At 45.0% G+C, this 17,280-nt stretch overlaps 1 long non-coding RNA gene across 5 annotated transcripts in view; it reads left to right on the top strand.

Moving 5' to 3' along the window:
- LOC140696123 (uncharacterized) overlaps window positions 1-17,280 on the top strand; it is a 673,002-nt gene that overhangs the window by 643,729 nt on the left and 11,993 nt on the right. For all 5 annotated transcript variants that reach the window (XR_012072172.1, XR_012072170.1, XR_012072174.1 and 2 more), the window contains one exon: window positions 15,897-15,985. This is a non-coding gene — a long non-coding RNA (uncharacterized lncRNA). The remainder of the gene's footprint in view (window positions 1-15,896; window positions 15,986-17,280) is intronic.

The raw sequence follows: 17,280 nt of genomic DNA, 5'->3' as shown, positions 1-17,280 counted from the left end.
CGGTTGAGGCTAGATCAACTCACTCACCTGCAGAATGATCGTATCCAGCGTTTATCTCGGGAGATGCCTTCTAGAATAAGGAAAGCACAGCATCTGGGTCGCCCACAAGGCTGACTGGGCTCCCCCCGGGGATGAACGCTCCAGCTGCTGGGTAGTTATAATCACACTGGCTCTCCCCAGCCTCTGCCGGCTCATCCATCACACGGTAATAACAGAGTCGCTGGCTGCTCATCTCCAGAATGGTGTTTAGAATATCCAGTGCTTCAACTACCACCTCTGTGCACACTCCCCAGTGTGTGTCTTCAACCCAGATCTTCCTCTTCCACTCCTCTAGACTTCAGATTAATTCTTCCGCTGCCTCTTGGACATCGGGGCTTCCCACCAGACTCTCCCAGGCAGTCTCTCCAAAACCAAGCCCGCCATCTTCCCTTCTTTACCTCTCACCACAAACGGACTCCTTTGCCTCCTTGCCTTCCTAGCCTCATTATCCTGACCATCACTCACAACCCTTATTTTAAGGGTAAACGATACCTTTTTTTTTTTAGTAGACTTTATATTTTAGAACAGTTTTAGATCGACAGAAAAATTGGGACTCTAGTACAAAGAGCTCGCACAGACCCCATAGTCGGTTTCCATTGTTAACATCTTTTATTAGAATGGTGTATTTGTTATAGTTAATTAACTAACACTGGCACATAATTATTAACCAAAGTCCACCTTTTATTCAAATTCCCTTAGGTTTTATGTGATAGCCTTTTTCTATCCCAGGACCCCACCCAGGACACCATATCCATGTCACATTTTGTCATCTGTCTCCTTAGCTCCTCTTGGCTGTGACAGTCCCACGGACTTTCCTTGTTTTGATGACCTTGATAATGTAGAGGAGTGCTGGTCAGGTATATTCTAGAACATCCTTCTATTAGAATTTGCTTCTATTAGAGTTTTCTCACCACTAAACTGGGATTATAGATTGTTAGGGGGAGGGCTGTAGAAGTCACATGCTGATATTAAAATCTTTAAGGTATTGTTTGGACATTGGAGAGGGTTGGTCACCACTTAAATTTGATAAAGGAAGGCAAATACTAATTCTGATATAGCACTTATTAAACTGAATTGTAATTATTCATTTTCCTGCTTCCTCCTGATCTCTGAACTCTTTAGAGCAGAGACAGTGCCTGACTCGTCCCTGTATCTCCAGGATCTTGGGCATGAAAACAAGTCGGGGCTTGATGATGTCTGAAGTCTTGATTTGTCTCCTCATCTGTAAAGTAGGGTAATAGAACTTACTTCATAGGATTTTGATGATTAAATTAAAATATTAAAATACTTGGTGCAGGGCCTTGCACACAGAATAGTAAGTACTCAAATATATTAACTGCTACCACGGCTGTCACCATTATCAGGACCTACATGTTATGCAAGATATACTGCAGAACCCAAAGAACTGACTTGGATCCACTCTATATTTAAAGTAGTAAATTTGGTGATTAGATGGAAACAAGAAAGGCCAAACTTAGCTTTATATTTCAGAGAATTTGCTTTTGTAAAATTCATGTTGCATTTAGTTCACTTTGACAAGACTCTCTAACGATGGTCCACATCCAGAGAAACATAAGGCATGGCTCTTAACCTCAAGGCCTTGTAAACTGACTGTCAGAGAGTAATACAGGGCAGAATTTGACAAGGAGCCAAGCAGAGGCAGCGTGGGTGTGGAAAGTTCTGAGAAGGGGCGTCTGTATTGTTGCTAAGGTCTGGGATGCGGGCATTGGATGATGGGTCAGATTTGGATATTCAGAGAGAAAGGTGAGAAAGTCATAAGCAAGGATCTGGAAAGAATGAATATACAGAAATTCAGCACCTGAGAGGAGTCCAACCTCCAGACTAGGGTTTATGCTCACAAGAGTAGGAGGTGGCATTGGACAGGGCATTGCACAGAGTGAGATAACAGGATGGAGATGGCTTGAAAGCTGGCTTGAAGGGTAAGGGAGAGCCACTTCTATTTTTGAGTAAGGGAGTAACAGGATAAAGACGGAATTTTCGGGAGATAGCTACTTGCATTGGGCATGACTAGCCAGAAACAGAAAGGCTAGTGATGGAAAGACTAGCATGCTAGCTCATTCATTCACTTAGCCATTCATTGGTCACATATGCACTCAGCAAGTAGTTATGGAACCCCTCTCCGACTTTGAGCACACGAAAGCCTATTGACCTTGGCCCCTGCCCTCAAGGGGCTCACTGACTTGAAGAAGAGAGATTAAAGAAGTTTCTGCTATAATCCAGACTAGGTTATAGTGAAACCAGAGAAGAGACTGGAATAATACATGGGAGATTAGATAGATAGATAGATAGATCGATCGATAGATAGATAAATAGATAGATGATAGATAGATAGAGATATATATATATTTATAAAAACACCGAAGTTATGGATTAGCGAGGTCTCAGAAGGCAATAATGAACAATGTCAAACACTACTGGTGTGAGGCAGAAAACCTGTCCAAGAACAAAGGCAACTAAAAATAACAGCAATAATAAACAACAACAAAAACAATAATAGCTCTTTTAAACAGTCACTATGTCCTAGACGTTGATACCAGTCTAAGGTATTAATATGTTTTCTCATTTGTGTGTGTGTGCCTCACATAGCAGAAGGTAATGGTAGCTCTCAATAAATGACTCATGGTCTAGGCCCAGCTTGAGTGCACGTAGGAATCTGGATGTTTGGATGGTATAGCGGGCGCTGGAGTGTTAGAAAGGGGGTTCACCGGCTGACAGACTAGTTGTTTCTTTCCTCAGTTCACACTGTCTGAATTAAATCATTGGTTCACTCCTAGCCAGTAAAATCCTGTCTGATAAGATGCCTTCCCTTTGTCTTGCATGAAAATGCATTTCTTACTCATATAGGGTTGGGTGGAGCCCAGAATGTTCTTCAGTCCAACCTCTCTGGCAAACAGAACCTCTGGACCTTTGGGAGACTGGTCATTCCCTTCCTAAAGCACTCATGTTCTCAAGCACATTACAGAGGGGAGGGCGTGTTCTGAGCGGGGGCTGGATTCAGACAAGGAAGTTTGGCGGGGATGGCGGGGAGTGAACTTTGCTTCCAAGAAGAGCTGCCAGTGCCAATGAACTTGTCCTTGCTTCTCTCTAATGGCCTCTCTGAACGGCTTTATATTCATCCAGATACTGACCACAAGTGAAAAAACCAGGAGATTTCTGCTGAGTGACTTTCAGTTTGGGGAACCAAGTCTCTCTCAGAATGCAAGGGGAAACATCATCTTAGGAAAGGCTGTTACCACTGGGGTCCCTTCAGTCCAGGCCAGGACTCACTGACTTGCTCTGTAAACTGCATTACGTGGCTTTCCACGAACATGTGAGTTGCCCACCCAACAGAGGTCTCTAGAAAGAGCTTTCACAGGTACAACAGGGGGTATGTTGTAAAGTTATAGAATACAACTGAGTAAAAGAAACACATTTTTATTTAAAACTCAGATTTTTAAAAAGGAGAGCAGAAACTCTGGTGCTAAAACAAAACTTAGCAAACAACTCCTTTAAGGCAGCACCTAGTCTACACCCTGCTCCCAGGGTCTCCTCTTAATAAAAAGACAGGCCTCCAACCCCTCAGAGACACAGAGTCAGTTCTAAACTCTTCTCCTTGCCCAGATGTTCATCCCGCACCTGGAAGGCATAGAGCACATCACAGGCGCTTATTAGGGAGGAAGACTTCATCCATAGTCACTCATGTGAGGGATCCAGGATTCAAAGCTGGTTCTGTCCGCTCCCAGTTTCCTCCTACATGTGGTGGCCTTCTATAAGCCAGCATTGACTCCATGCTCAATCAAAGGTCACAGGCAGAACCAGCTCCCTTCAGAAAGCAGGAACCAGTCTGGGAGAAGGAAGTGGAAGAATGATTATGGGAATAAAGAGGTAGGTGATGAGGTCACCCTTAGAGGGTAGCTTGGTTAGCATGAAGGAGAACACCAGCCCCTTAGCGTTCTTTTCCTTGTCCTTTCCAAGGTCTTCTTAGTCATCGCCCTGAGTTTCCTGTAAGTACATCCTCTTGTTCATGGTATTTTGAAATCCTGTGTCTACCAAGTGTATGATTTGTGAGTTATACAGGAAAGCCGGTCGGGGGCTGTGCTTAGAGGGATGTTCTGCTCCAGCCCTTGGTGCATCTGACTCTCAGTATCAATGGAAGATTTCAGTACTGGCAGGAGGGAGGGGAGGAAATGCATGGATGAGCCGCTGCGGATGAGACGGCACAGTGCAGGGAGTGAAACCCTATGTGGTCAAGCCCTGGACAGCCCTGAGGGAGCTGCCTTCAGGGCACAGGGGACCCCTGGAATTTGGCCACCTGGCCCCAGGGAGGAGGGGGATGATGCCTCAGGGGTGAGCCATGTGCTTTGTTCAGCCTGGGGCTGCTCGCTGAATTTACCTTTTTTTTTAATTGAAGTGCAGTCAATCACAATGTGTCAATCTCTGGTGCACAGCACAATGTCCCAGTTATGCATATTCATACATATATTCATTGTCATATTTTTTCCATTAAAGTTTATTACAAGGTATTGAACATAGGTTCCCTGTACTACACAAAAGAAACCTTTTTTAAAATCTATTTTTGTATATAGTGGCCAACATTTGTAAATCTCACACTCCCAAATTTATCCATGAGCTTACTTTTAATTACGTATCTTCATAGCAATCTTCAGTGAATGAAATGGAGTCCCATCAACAGCAGGTCCTTAAGAGTGAGCATCCCAAACCCTTCTAACCTGCTTGGTAGTAACTTTGGATTTCTACAGCTCCTCTTATCACACACATATACGCGCACACACATTTTCCTGAGCCTCACCCCTCTCTTAAAAATCCAGGGTTCCTAAAATTGTAGCCGATTCATCCACAGTTGACTTGGAATGGGTGGGAAGGCAAATAGGGCCACAACACAGTAATTCAATCTGACAAAATTGAGTGTTTATTCAGCTTAACCCAAATGTTTACTTAGCACCCTGTTGGGCCCTGGGTTAGTGACCCAGACACTGTTTCTTCCCTCAAAGAATCTCAGCCAAACTGACAACCTCCCAGGCTAGTGTTTCAGTGAAGCACTTACATGACCAGCCTTAGATTCACCCTTGGGAGCTTATGCAAATGCAGATTCCTCGGCTGTCATGCTAGAATATCCAGGGTGGTGGGACTCAGGAATCTGTATTTTAAAAGCCATGACAGGTGACTTTTATGTACCATCAACTTTGAGATCATCTGCCTTAGGCTTCTAACTTACCATTTTTATTCCAGACCTCAAACATAGAGGGTACTCTAGTGGCCCACCTGCTGATGGGGAGGGACAGACTCGGGGGGGTAGGTTTTGTCACCACCCATTTCCTGAGCCTCGAACGTGTAGGAAATTGCAGCTGACTTCACCTGGGACACCAGAGCAAAAAGACCCAGCCCAGAGTCCCTCTTGGCCCACATGTCACGGAAACAGCCTATAAAGAAAAAGACGTGACTGTGACTTGAGACGCAGGATGGAATGTGGTGCCCAGGACTCCAAGTCCAGATGAACTTGGTCCACTGTGGACCGGCTCCATCTTTTCTACCCCCAACACCAAAACTACTTTTTGAAGTGGGTACTTTAACTATTTGAACAGAATGAGATGCCAGCTCAGCAAAACTGAGTGGCCTGCCCATGGTACAGGAATTTTAATTCACTAAATCCAAGTCCAAGTTTGTTAGACCCTTCCAACTTTGGAGGAACTTTTTTGTGAGGTCCGTATCCAAGTGTACAATGTTTCAACAAAGCACCAAAGCAGAAATAAATCAACCCCAGCCACTGGGAACTAGCTGTGATGTTATAGGACGTTGGCCTAAACTTGGATGGTAGGCCTGGCTCTGCTGTTTGCTTACTAGTTGCCCTCGGACATGTTACCATCATCCATGAGGTTCCCCAAGCCAGACTCCCAGGGGCCGTCTTTGACACCTCCCTCTCATTCTCTCTCCACATGGAATCCATCCTTACTGCTTCTGCCTTCTAAATATTTTCAAATGCCTGCTTCCATCTTCACCACTATCGCTTTAGACCTGAACTATTGCAAGAACTCTTAACTGATCACCCCCCTTCCATTTTCGCCATTCATCCTCTCTCAATCCATCTTCGCCACCACAGCCTGACTCATAGCACATCACTCCTTGACTTAAAATCCTTCAACAGCTTCCAATTTATCTTAGGATCAAACTAATCTATTGTGGTCTACCGTGCCCAGTCTACCTCTGCAGACTCATCCTGAGCCACTTTTCATCTTGTTTTCTAGGCTCCAGACACCCTGGTGTTTCTGCCTTTCAACCACTCCATGCTCCCTTCTGCTTCGTATACTTTCGTCCTTCCCAGGGGAGCACTTTGCGGATCTTAATTCACCCACTTAACTCAACTCATTCTTCAGATCTCAGTTCATTATCATTGCCCTCGGGATCCTTCCTCGTTCCTCCTGCCCTCTCCTCCCACCACTAAATCAGTTCCTCCTGTTATATGCTCTTACTGCTCCCTGCACTCACCACAGTTTGCAATTACACATCCTAGGGTGATTTTCTGTCTCACCCACTAGAGTGTGAGCCACATTAGGGTGGAGACGATGTCTGTTTTCCTGACCGCCATGTTACTCCCCGGCACCTCAGCACAGAGCCTGGGACGCGGTGAACCCTATAATCATAGCACCCATGATGGTGATGCTAACCGCTGCATTACTGCGTGCCTCGCGTGTGCCAGTCTTGCTCCTGAGCGCTTTACTCGAATTAGTGCTCTTAAACCTTGAAAATCCTATGAATTAGTAGGCACTCCACTGAGATTTTGATGAATGAATACATTTTCCTCATTGACAAAATGGAGAAAGTAACATATGAGGTGAATCATAGCCAAAGTTTCAGAGCTTCATATTTCCTCTAATTATTTACAAACAAAAGACTAGAGCCTTTAAAATTTTTTTCTGTGGGTTTTAAAAATAGGTAAATATGTGTATACATATAACCTTAACCTCATTCTAAAACAGTTTCTCAACTTCAAAAAAAAAAGGTTGCTACCTCCCCTACAGAGAAAAAACATTAATTAAAAAGTGAATTAAGCCTAACAAGAGAAGTGAATAAGATTTCCTTGGGTAAGGCTGAGCTTTGGAAGGCCACAGTCCATTGTAATAGCTGAGATTTGTTTTCATAGTCTAAGAATTAACTTTTGTTCCTTTGATAGTAATCTCACTGTTCCTTCTTCTTTTTTTTTTTTCTGTAAATTAATCGTTTTTCACTGCTCCTCTCTTTGAGAACGAATGTTCTAAAGGAAAGGAAGGAAGTGAGAGAAGGTAGGAGGGAAGAAAGAAAGGGGGGAGGGAGGGAGAGTGACTTGAGGCAGCGGCAGTGATCCCGCAATGGAAGACAGGGTTCAAGAAGTGGATGAAACTGAGCCACTGGTTCTCAGCACTGTGATCAGACCACCTGTGCTCCCGCACATCCCTCTCTGCCCTTCTCTGTGTGAATGCCCACTTCCTTTCACGTCCCTCCTAATTCTCCCTGAAACATGACAAGTGAGACTCAGCGTTGCGTGGATCTGGGTGTAAGCAGCCGGCTACAGTTGCTGTCCTCAGGGGAATACAACTCGTTGATGGCAGCATCCCACAGAGAGAAGAGCTGGGAGGAGTTAACACCATTCGGGGGAATCGGGAAAGGCTTTAGAAAGCAAGTAGCCTTTGAGGTCAGGCTGGAAGGAGGGGCAGGATTTGGATAGACAGTGATAGGAGGGCTGAGGGCAAGGAGGAGAAAAATAAAGGCATCAAGGGTAGAGGACACCACCTGCCAGGAAGCCTGACGTAAGACGTGTGGTGTGATGGTGTGACATGAAGGGAGGGAGTGGGAACTAAGACTAGAACTATTTTGGAGAATCTCAAATGACAGTATTAGAGATTTGGTAGGAACCATTGAAGTTTCCAACAGTGGGATGACCTCAGAAGAGACATGCTTTAGAAACCTTAATCTGGCTGCTGGATAGAGGGTGAAGCAGAAGCAGAGAGGATGAACCCAGTGAACAAGATTTCCCATGGACCAGGCCAGCGTTTCTCAGCCACAACACTTTTGACTTTGGGGACGTGGTGTTGAGGGGGCCTGTCCCATACATGGTAGGGTGTTTAGCAGCACCACTGGCCTCTACCACTAGGTGCCAGTTGCGACAACATTGTCAACTGTTCCCTGGGAGGCAAAATTGCCCATCTGAGAACCACCGATCCAGCAAGGACCAATAAGGGACTGACCCAAGACAGCCACAAAGGAAAAGGAGGGTGACAACTGAACAGTTGATGTTTTCAGCTCTACAAAGATCAGGATGAAGGCAAACATGGAATCCAAGGGAATTTTCACGTTTCAAGTATGAAGGATCGGAAAAACAGCAGTAAAATTCACTGAGAAGGAACATGTTGGGAGGGATGCATAAGGAATTTTATTTTTGAATGTTTTGTTACATGTTTCTAGACATACATGAAGCTAGAGACGCCCTGTAGGTTACTGACAGATGGGCAGTCAAGTTCTCATGAATGAATGAATAAACAGATCAATGGCATATATCAAAAGAGAGATTGGAAGCCATGGATAGGACTATGTGAATGGATGAAACCACTGCAAAAAAGTGTAGAAAAATATTAGACAAGAACTGAGCTTAGAACCTTACATAATGTTTTTTGCAATGGGGAGTAGCCAGGTATAAGCCAAGTTTCTTTCCCATGGTGTCACTGTAATGGTATATGAGAACAAACTGACATCCTTGGGAATCTGGGAGCTTGGCTCAAAGCTACCTCAGAAAGCACAACATTTCACTGCAGCTCCAGTTCCATCTTAAAAATTCTTTTGAAAATATGTATTCTGGCCCATATTATGAACTAGTTCATTTTACGTGAAAATATTTTAAAATATTTACTTTCTCCCCAGCACGTTGAAGTAGTATGGAGAGTCTTGGAGATTCTCCATGCCTGTTACCTATGCCCTCATCCAGGGGTCCCCTTACCCAAGTTTGAGATACAGGAGTACAGAAATCGATACAGAACTGGGAGTTTGACAAATCCGAACACCGTTTCTTATCCGGCCTCTTACTAACTCTGTGCCCTTAGCCAGGTATCTTGAACTCCCTGAATCTTGGTTTCTCGACAGCAAAATGGGGCTACTCCTCCCAGTCTCCACCGTGAAGGTCAAATGAGACGAAACAGGTAAAGTGCGTAGTCAATGAGGCAGTAGCTCATTTATGATTTGGATGAAGAAGAAAGAAAGCGGGAGCTACAGAGGCACAGAAGGGGTGGCTGAGATACTGGGAATACAGCACCTTCGTGGTTTAACATCCTGAAAGCTTGCCCAAGTCGGCATTCCCGCAGCGAAGTTATTTTGAAATAATTGTCAACTGGCTCAGAAAGGGTAAAAGCACGTGAGAAAAATCTTTGGCATTTGAGTTTCTTAGTTATGGCTGAGAGAGCAGTGTTAGGGAGACCTGCTGATGGTGGACTCCGGTTAACTGGCGAGTGGGAAGTGAACAAGAGATAGGAGAAGACCTAGAGCATTCTCCCCACAGATATGGTACCCAGTACGGGAGATCCGAGATTGCAAAAGGTCATGAAAATGGGCTTAAAACCAACCACCCCAAGCTTGGAAAGATCTGTAAGAGAAGAGCTAATGTTAATAGAACCTGAGTGGAAAATCCATACATAGGACAGAATACTGGTTGTGGTCTTGGACCTCACATTTTTTAGTCAAACATCAGAAAGTCATTCGTTACAAATTTCTTGTATCGTTTTACACACACACACACACACCCAGGTTTCTGTGGTCACTATAAGCATAAGCAAATGCTATGTTTAAACAAAATTGGACAAAACACAGTTTCTTTGTTGTATTATTAATCTCCAAGGCAAAAGGATCCCTACCACATCTCAAAGTCAGTATAGAGTGGAATTTTTTTCTCCTTAAAAGGACTCCTATAACTTGGGTGTCAAACACACTTTTAAAAAGTTCTGCCCTAAACGATTCTAACCACAATCCTTACACATGTATCTGCTGCGACAGTCTTTCAGTGTACTGGAATCCTCCAACATCGCAGCTCACATCCTGTCCTAATGTGGTAAGGTCAGCGGAGTCCCCAGGCTGGTAAAAGCTCTCCAAGTCTAAAAGCAACTGCAGGTATTTACAAGCATGTGTTATGTAGATAAAATCACAAGGTACTGAAACACAAAAACAACCAAATCAATGACAGAGATTTAGTGGTGATCACTGTTTGAATAGCAACTTCTATATTTTTAGGCGTTGGGATCAGGAGTTGAAGTAAAACTCATATCTAATCTTCCGGGTGCTTACGGGATAAAAAATATAATTTCTTTAAAATCAGCGAGGGATACTGGGAGCAAATCACCTTCCGCTATTCATCCCTTAAAGTCCCAGATAGTATCTGAGATGTTTTTACTGTGAGAGCAATTGGGATGTTGGTACGCTTCTGGGAAATGCTCAGGTGAGGAGAGGTGAGGGAAGGTAATGGAAGGACCGATTGGTTGAAACTGATTTTCTTCTCTGATCATTTCCGTGCATCAGCTGAAGAGAGAGAGAATGGAAATCTCATGCTTTCCTGTCTAAATACCAGAACAACTCATCCCCTCTGACCAATAACAGGAATGACAAAATGATACTAATGCACCAAACACGTTAACCCATTCTCATATGACCTCAGCATGTGTTTAAACCCTGTTGTGAAAGAGCAGTGACAGACAGGCAGGAGAAAAATGCATTGACATCACTTATGCACTGGGCTGAGGCACAGGCATTACCAAGAAGACAAGGCTTTTCCTAACAAGGCCCGAGGCCACAGCAGTGCTGAAAAGGCTCTGTCCCTGAGCCCTTGCAACAGCTGGCTGGAGTCAGAGGGTGGGGCAGCTGAGCCGAGGGCCAGCGAGACTTTGCTGACCTCCCTGGTCGCTGGAGAAATGGCCCAGACACGCCTTAGGCAAACACGCTTAGCTTATCCCAAGCAGCTGCTCTTCCTCTGCCTCCACGTGCAGCATCAGGCACACCTTGCTCACCTGCAGGAGATGGGGGCCACGATGCCCTGCAGTCCCTCTGCATCTCCTGTCTGGTCCACGGCAAGAACTTCCTAAATAGTCTCTCTACTGCTTTTTCCCCTTCTCCTGTCCACCCTCTGCATGAAGGCTGTGGCATTTGTAGAGCGAGCTTAGAGTGTATAAATTGCTGGCTTAGAAGTCTCCACTTGCTCCCATTGGGTGGGAAACTCATTCTCCATAACCTTCAATAGAAGAAACCCAGCATCCTGGCCCCTGCACCTCTCTCCACTTTTACTTCCCATCCCTTCCCTGCTACTCACAATGTGCCGGTCGCACTGAACTTCGCAAAGTTTCCGAGACAAAGGGCCCTTTCACAACTCAGTGGCTTTGCACAAGCTGTTCTCTTTGCCTTGCATGCTCCCACAACGCCTCCCTGGGGGCAAGCCCCTCTCGTCTTTCAAGCTCCAAGCTCAAATGTTATTTCCACAGTAAAGCCTTCACTGAATCTCCCTGGCCACCAGGATGGGGGCACTCATTCCCCATATTCTATGTCACTTCCCACACAGCTCTCCGAGAGAGGCGGGATAGCATAGTGACCAACAGGACGCGCCCCATTGTAGAGTAACAGCCTCTACACATGCTTGTTCTCTGACCTGGGGCCAGTTACCTAACCTATGCCTCAATTTCCTCAGCTGCAAAACAAAGGGAATAATAATAGTAAATGCTGCATCGGACTGCTATGACAGGTAACTGCTTTAAGCCCTTGAAACCCTCAGAAGAGTGCCCTGTGCATAATAAGTGCTCAGTAAGTATTAGCCAATATTATTATGTCCACTAAAATTTTAATATTGTCATCATCTATTTAGATGTCTTTCTCCCTCTCCAGAAAAGAGGGTGGGGACTGTGTCTTATTCATGCTTATAATTTTAGTGCCAAACAGTTCTAGGTAATAGCCCTTCAGTAAATGTTTATTGAATACGTTGATTATTTTCTAGGCAGTAAAATATCCTCATGACTCCAGAGATTACAACTCAAGGAACTTTATTTCTTTCTTTTGCTCCATGGAAAGGAAAACATTACATAAATCCATAAAACACTATCCTGAACAGAGACGGCTGAAGCTTAATCTCATGAGTCCTTCCCTAAAGTGGGAGTCTGGAGGCCTGATCAGAATTCTGGTTCTGCCAGGGCTGTGTGTCCTTGGACAAGTCACCTTCATTCATTTACTTCATACAGTCTTGCTGAATATCAATCATGTGCCTGGCACTGTTCCAGGGGCTGGGGAGAAATTATTGCACAAGACAGGCAAGGTTCCAATTCTCATGGGCCTTGATTGGAGGGAGTAAGTGCATTCAACAATAAACAAGAGAGAAAGAATGAATAAAGCAGAACCGGAGAGTTGTAAGTGCTAGGATTGAAAAGAAACATGTTAGAAGGCGTCTGGGGAGGCTACACGTGAACAGCAAGTCAAAGAAGTCTTCTCTGAAAGTCAACAATAACATTTAGACTTGAGCTTGAGACTTAAGGCAAGAACATTCCAGGCAGAAGTGACAGCTACTATAAAGGTCCAACGTCAGACTGAGCTTGGAGTACTCCAGGTGTCAGAAGAAAGCCTGTGTGGCTGGAACTTGGGAAGTGAGGGTAAGCGTTGTACCAGCTGAGGTCACTGAGGAAGGCAGGGGCCCTGCAGGCGGGAGGAAAGAATGTGGACTGTATGCTAAGTGCAGCCGGGGTGGTAACTGGCAGGTTTTGAACAGGAGAGTAATGTGATTTGATTTACACTTTTAGAAAATTCTGTTGTTGTAGAGAGAATGGATTATGAGGGAAGCGGAGGCAGGAGAACAGGCAATGAGGCTGGTTAAGAGGCTATTCCATTAATGCAGCTGAGAAACAAATAGTGTGACGTCAGACGGTGTCTGTGGAGAAGAATTTGATGAACCGGAGTCCTGATACCGATCAGCTGAATGTAGGGGCAAGAGAGAGAGAAGAATCAAGGATGGTTCCTAAGTTTTTGCCCAGAGTGTTTGAGGCAATTCTGTTGGCCACACATTCCACAGCCAGGAATCCTACTCTAGTCCATATACAAGGTGACGTGGAAGGCTGCAGTTACTGGGTCGGCCAGATGGATAAGGTATAGACTGGAGGTGAGAGAGTCAAGACTTGTCTTCAAAATGTTAAGTTTGGGATGCCCAGCAGATATCCAAGTGCAGCAGACAGAAAGTTGGATACACAAGGCTTGAGTTCAGCGGGAGAGGTCCGCTGCAGATAGGCGAGTAGGGGCATTCAGACCGCATTTAAAGCTATGGGAGGAGGTGTGATCACCCAGGGGGACCAAGTAGTTGAAGAAGAGATACAGGCCCACAGCGGAGCCCTGGAAAGAACAGCGCTTTGAATTGGAGTTCTGGGGGCCCGCAAATTAGACCCAGAGGAAGCAGCCAGTATCAAAGGACAAACTCGAAAAGAGCGTGTTGTCATGGAAGCCAGAGAGGCAAGCGTTTCAAAATGGAGGGAGTGGTAAACTGAGTCAAATGCTGCCAAGAGGTCAATGAGGAAGAGAATTAGATTTGGCAGCATGGAAATCTTCGGCAACCTTGAATGGAGTGGTTTCACTTTTCATCTCTTGGACCAAGTTTGTCTATGTTAAAAAGAAAAGGAAATTGTTTTCAAGCATTTTTTAAAGCAGAAGTACTCTTTTCTTAAAATAAATCATGAGAAGCATCCCAAGATAGGAAAGTGAACAAAATCAGAACTGTCGTAGATGAAGCAGGGACTTCAAGAACTTGAGAAGTTTCTATCTCTCCCCTTGCAGTTGACACAAAGCCAGCTTTTGGAAACCCTAGGGCTCCTTGGAAAGAAGACCCAAAACTTCTGGGCTGGAAGCTCCGTAAAGGGCTCGTTGGCCAGGAGAATCTAAGTGAGGAGGTGTGAGTAGCTCTCAGTCTGGTGAGCAACACGTCATTGATTGGCTAGGAACCTCCTTACGTGTGTCGTGAAGAATACAGCATCCCAGGATCACGGGGAGGAATGCCTAGGACCTTCCGTAATCACAGTTCATTCTGGTTTCTTCCACATTAGGCCATTGGCCGCTCAGAGGTGCACCCATTGGACTGGTTTGCCCAGATCCTGCCACTCTGCCACACCTCCAAAAAGAATCCACAGCCTTTCTTTTGTTGCAAAATGATTCAGTGTCGTTCCCATAAAACATGGGGACCTGAGCATATGTTCACACGCGCACTCTGTGTGTACTGGGAGCCTTAAAGGGAGACATCCTTTAAAGGAACAGGCCTGCCAGAATACATCCTTGGTTGTCTTAAAGGAACCACCAAGCGTAACGTAGTTTGCATAGTCCGTATTCTCTCAAAAGTGAGCTATGGTGTTGCTCTGTCAGAAATAATCACACACACAAAAAAAGACGTTTAAATGTGCTTAGTGGTAGAAGAGGAATAAAAGTAATGTGAAGGATCCTTAGAAATTGCCCTAAATAAACTGACAGAATGAGATAAATTCTTAATTCGCGGAGTACCCACTTTGTATCAGGCATTCTGCTCAGCCTGGGAAAACAGTGGCATAGAGGCAGACAGAGAATTTCTTGGGGGTATGCCTTTTGCTTATCTAAACTGAGTTATCTTTTTCAATTAATTCTTAGACAACTTACGATCAGGTTGTCCATTAGAATTCCAAGGTTTTCCCAAGCAGCATATTCATTCAGACTATCGAAATACGAGACTAAATCGACCTACATCACAGTGATATAGCATCCGCCCCGACAGCTGTCTGCACAGACACTCGACACGTCACAGAACTCTTCCTTATACATGAACGAGGTGGAACATGCCTTCAAGTTTTACTTTGTGTAGCCTTTATGTTTTCCTATCATTTTCTCATCAAACCATGTTGGCTGCTACTCTCTTTGCCGTTTTAGGGTTGTTTTGTCCTGGTGGTGTGTTTCTGAACTGTCTATAGCTTGCCTCAAAAACAAGGTCCTGACATGAGAAAACATCACTGGGCGGGGGTGGAGGGCAGGGGGAGGTACAAGGGTGACAATTCCAGGAGTCTTTGCAAAATCACTGATACCCTCTGGCCACTGACTGATGTTTGGTCCAAAGGAGAGCCAGGGCGGTCAGGGAAGTTTTTAACGGCGAAGCAGTAGAGATATACAAATACTTTGATCTAGACGAGCAAAAGACGAGGAATCTACGCTGGGAAAGACCGCTGGAGCGTTCACTATCTGGCTACTTCACATCTTCACCCACCCCGAGGAGCCCAAAATGAGGCTTGGCATTCTCCCCCAGACCAGCCCATCAGCACAGTCACATCCCCAGAGCAAGTGAAGCTGGGTGGTAGAGGCTGGGAAGGGGGAAACCCTACTGTACCCTCCTGGGAGCCAGAAGGATGGGCAGAGATGACAGGCTTATAAATATGATGCATTTGCTCCCTTTATGTTCGCTCTGAGCTCACAGACAGCTCCCACCTGTGAGATACTTTCCTTTCTGTTTATACTTAATGGTTACAGAAATGCTGTCGTCTCACAACCACCCCATAGGGGATGAATATATTCATATTCTTCTTTCACAGAGGCGGCACAGAGACATTATGTGAGCCAGGTCATAGAGCTCTTAACCGAACCTGGATATTTACCTGTTGTTAAATCCTGTGGTCCCAACTTGCCCCACCGTTGGGGCATACACGAAGCAGGAGCAGGACTGAGATTCAAACCCAGGTCTCTTTTCCAAAAACATGAAAGCAATTCCTGACATCTTTTTGCCGTGTGTTTAGATCTTGGGTTCGTGCCTGGAGTTTTGATGTTTGTGTACCTCCCCTCTTTTCTTTCATCTTTTACAGATTTTGTTATGAAGATATTCTTCTTGGAAAGTGTCATATTTGGCAAGTTCCCATGGCCACTGGGGATTCGACTTGAAGGGAAGCACAAGGTAAATATTTTTGATGACTCTGAAATAGAGGAAAAGTACACCATTCTGGCTGGAGTCCACCTAGAAAGCCCTCCCCAGGCTTTTGTGGGAGCCAGGGCAGAGGGCAGGAGTGGTACATAGAGCCCCCCACCGGGGTGGAAGTCCAAATGCTGTGTGTCCGTTTGAGGTTACCTCTGGTCATTTGTAGCCTGAGATTAATGGACCACAGTTCCTAATGCAGGGATGATAGAGATCACACCCAGATTTGCATCTTAATCCTTGGAGTTGAGCAAACATCAAAAGGCTCAGCAGGTTGGTGCAGATCATTGTGATAATGATTAATAACAGGCTTGTTTGTGGAGCTCTGTCTCCGCAGCTTGTCATTGCCTTTACGCAGGAGACTGTCGCATGAAGAGAAAAACAGCAGCACTGAGAACTCTCCCCTAGTAAATCAGTCTCTCCATGAGCTTTGACTTGAACTCCCATCCTGAACACCCTGTACTTTTACTCCACTGATTCAAAAGCCGTTAGGTCCGTGCCGTTGATTAGAAGGGAAGCATTCCATAGAATAATGGATTATATAAATTTTCTAACACAGCATCCACGTTGTGTCAACACTCCCTGTATCTGCCCCTCCCTCTAGATCCGGAGAACTCAGGGGATAAGACCATTTATGATTTATCTTTTTATTGGTGGCAGTTAGTCCAGGGTCCCAAACGTAGTAGGTGCTCAATTAAATGTTTGCCGTATTGTTAAACCTGTGATGTTATGTCTGTGAGAGTTTTCCGTCAGGCACAGCTCCCTGACTTTAGGGAAGCAAACGGAAGCCCAGAAAGTGGACGTGAATTATCCAGGGTCACCGAGCTAGTGACTGCAGCAGACCTGAGTCTAGAAACATTGTCACTTGACTAACTTCCCACTGCTCTTTTCACACTGTGCATTAAAGGCTGCAATGACAGGCCAAGCCAAGATCCCACTCTCAGGAAATCGGGTATCAGAAAGGTCCGGACGATGTGACCCAGTGTAACCTTGTTGCCAAACCTCTCCGGGAACCTCCCAAGGAGGTCTGTTCCTAGGATGGAATTCTATTAGTCAGGCTTTTAAACTTGAGCCAGAAGGAGCCAGAACATGTTCTCCTCATATTCCAACTCGCTATGAGTTGAAATAGAGAAAAAGCAAATGAAAGCTCATAGTGTTGTTTTTTTTTTTTATTTTAACATTGGCTAGGACTGGAAGTGACTCTAAATAGGAACAGAGATTAGCGTTGCTTATGACATTAGGAAGGAACCAGCAAAGCACCACAGGTAATTGTCATT

The sequence above is a fragment of the Vicugna pacos genome, chromosome 4, assembly GCF_048564905.1.
Source record: "Vicugna pacos chromosome 4, VicPac4, whole genome shotgun sequence".
Classification (NCBI taxonomy): Eukaryota; Metazoa; Chordata; class Mammalia; order Artiodactyla; family Camelidae; genus Vicugna; species Vicugna pacos.
This window is presented reverse-complemented; position numbering and strand designations above follow the sequence as displayed.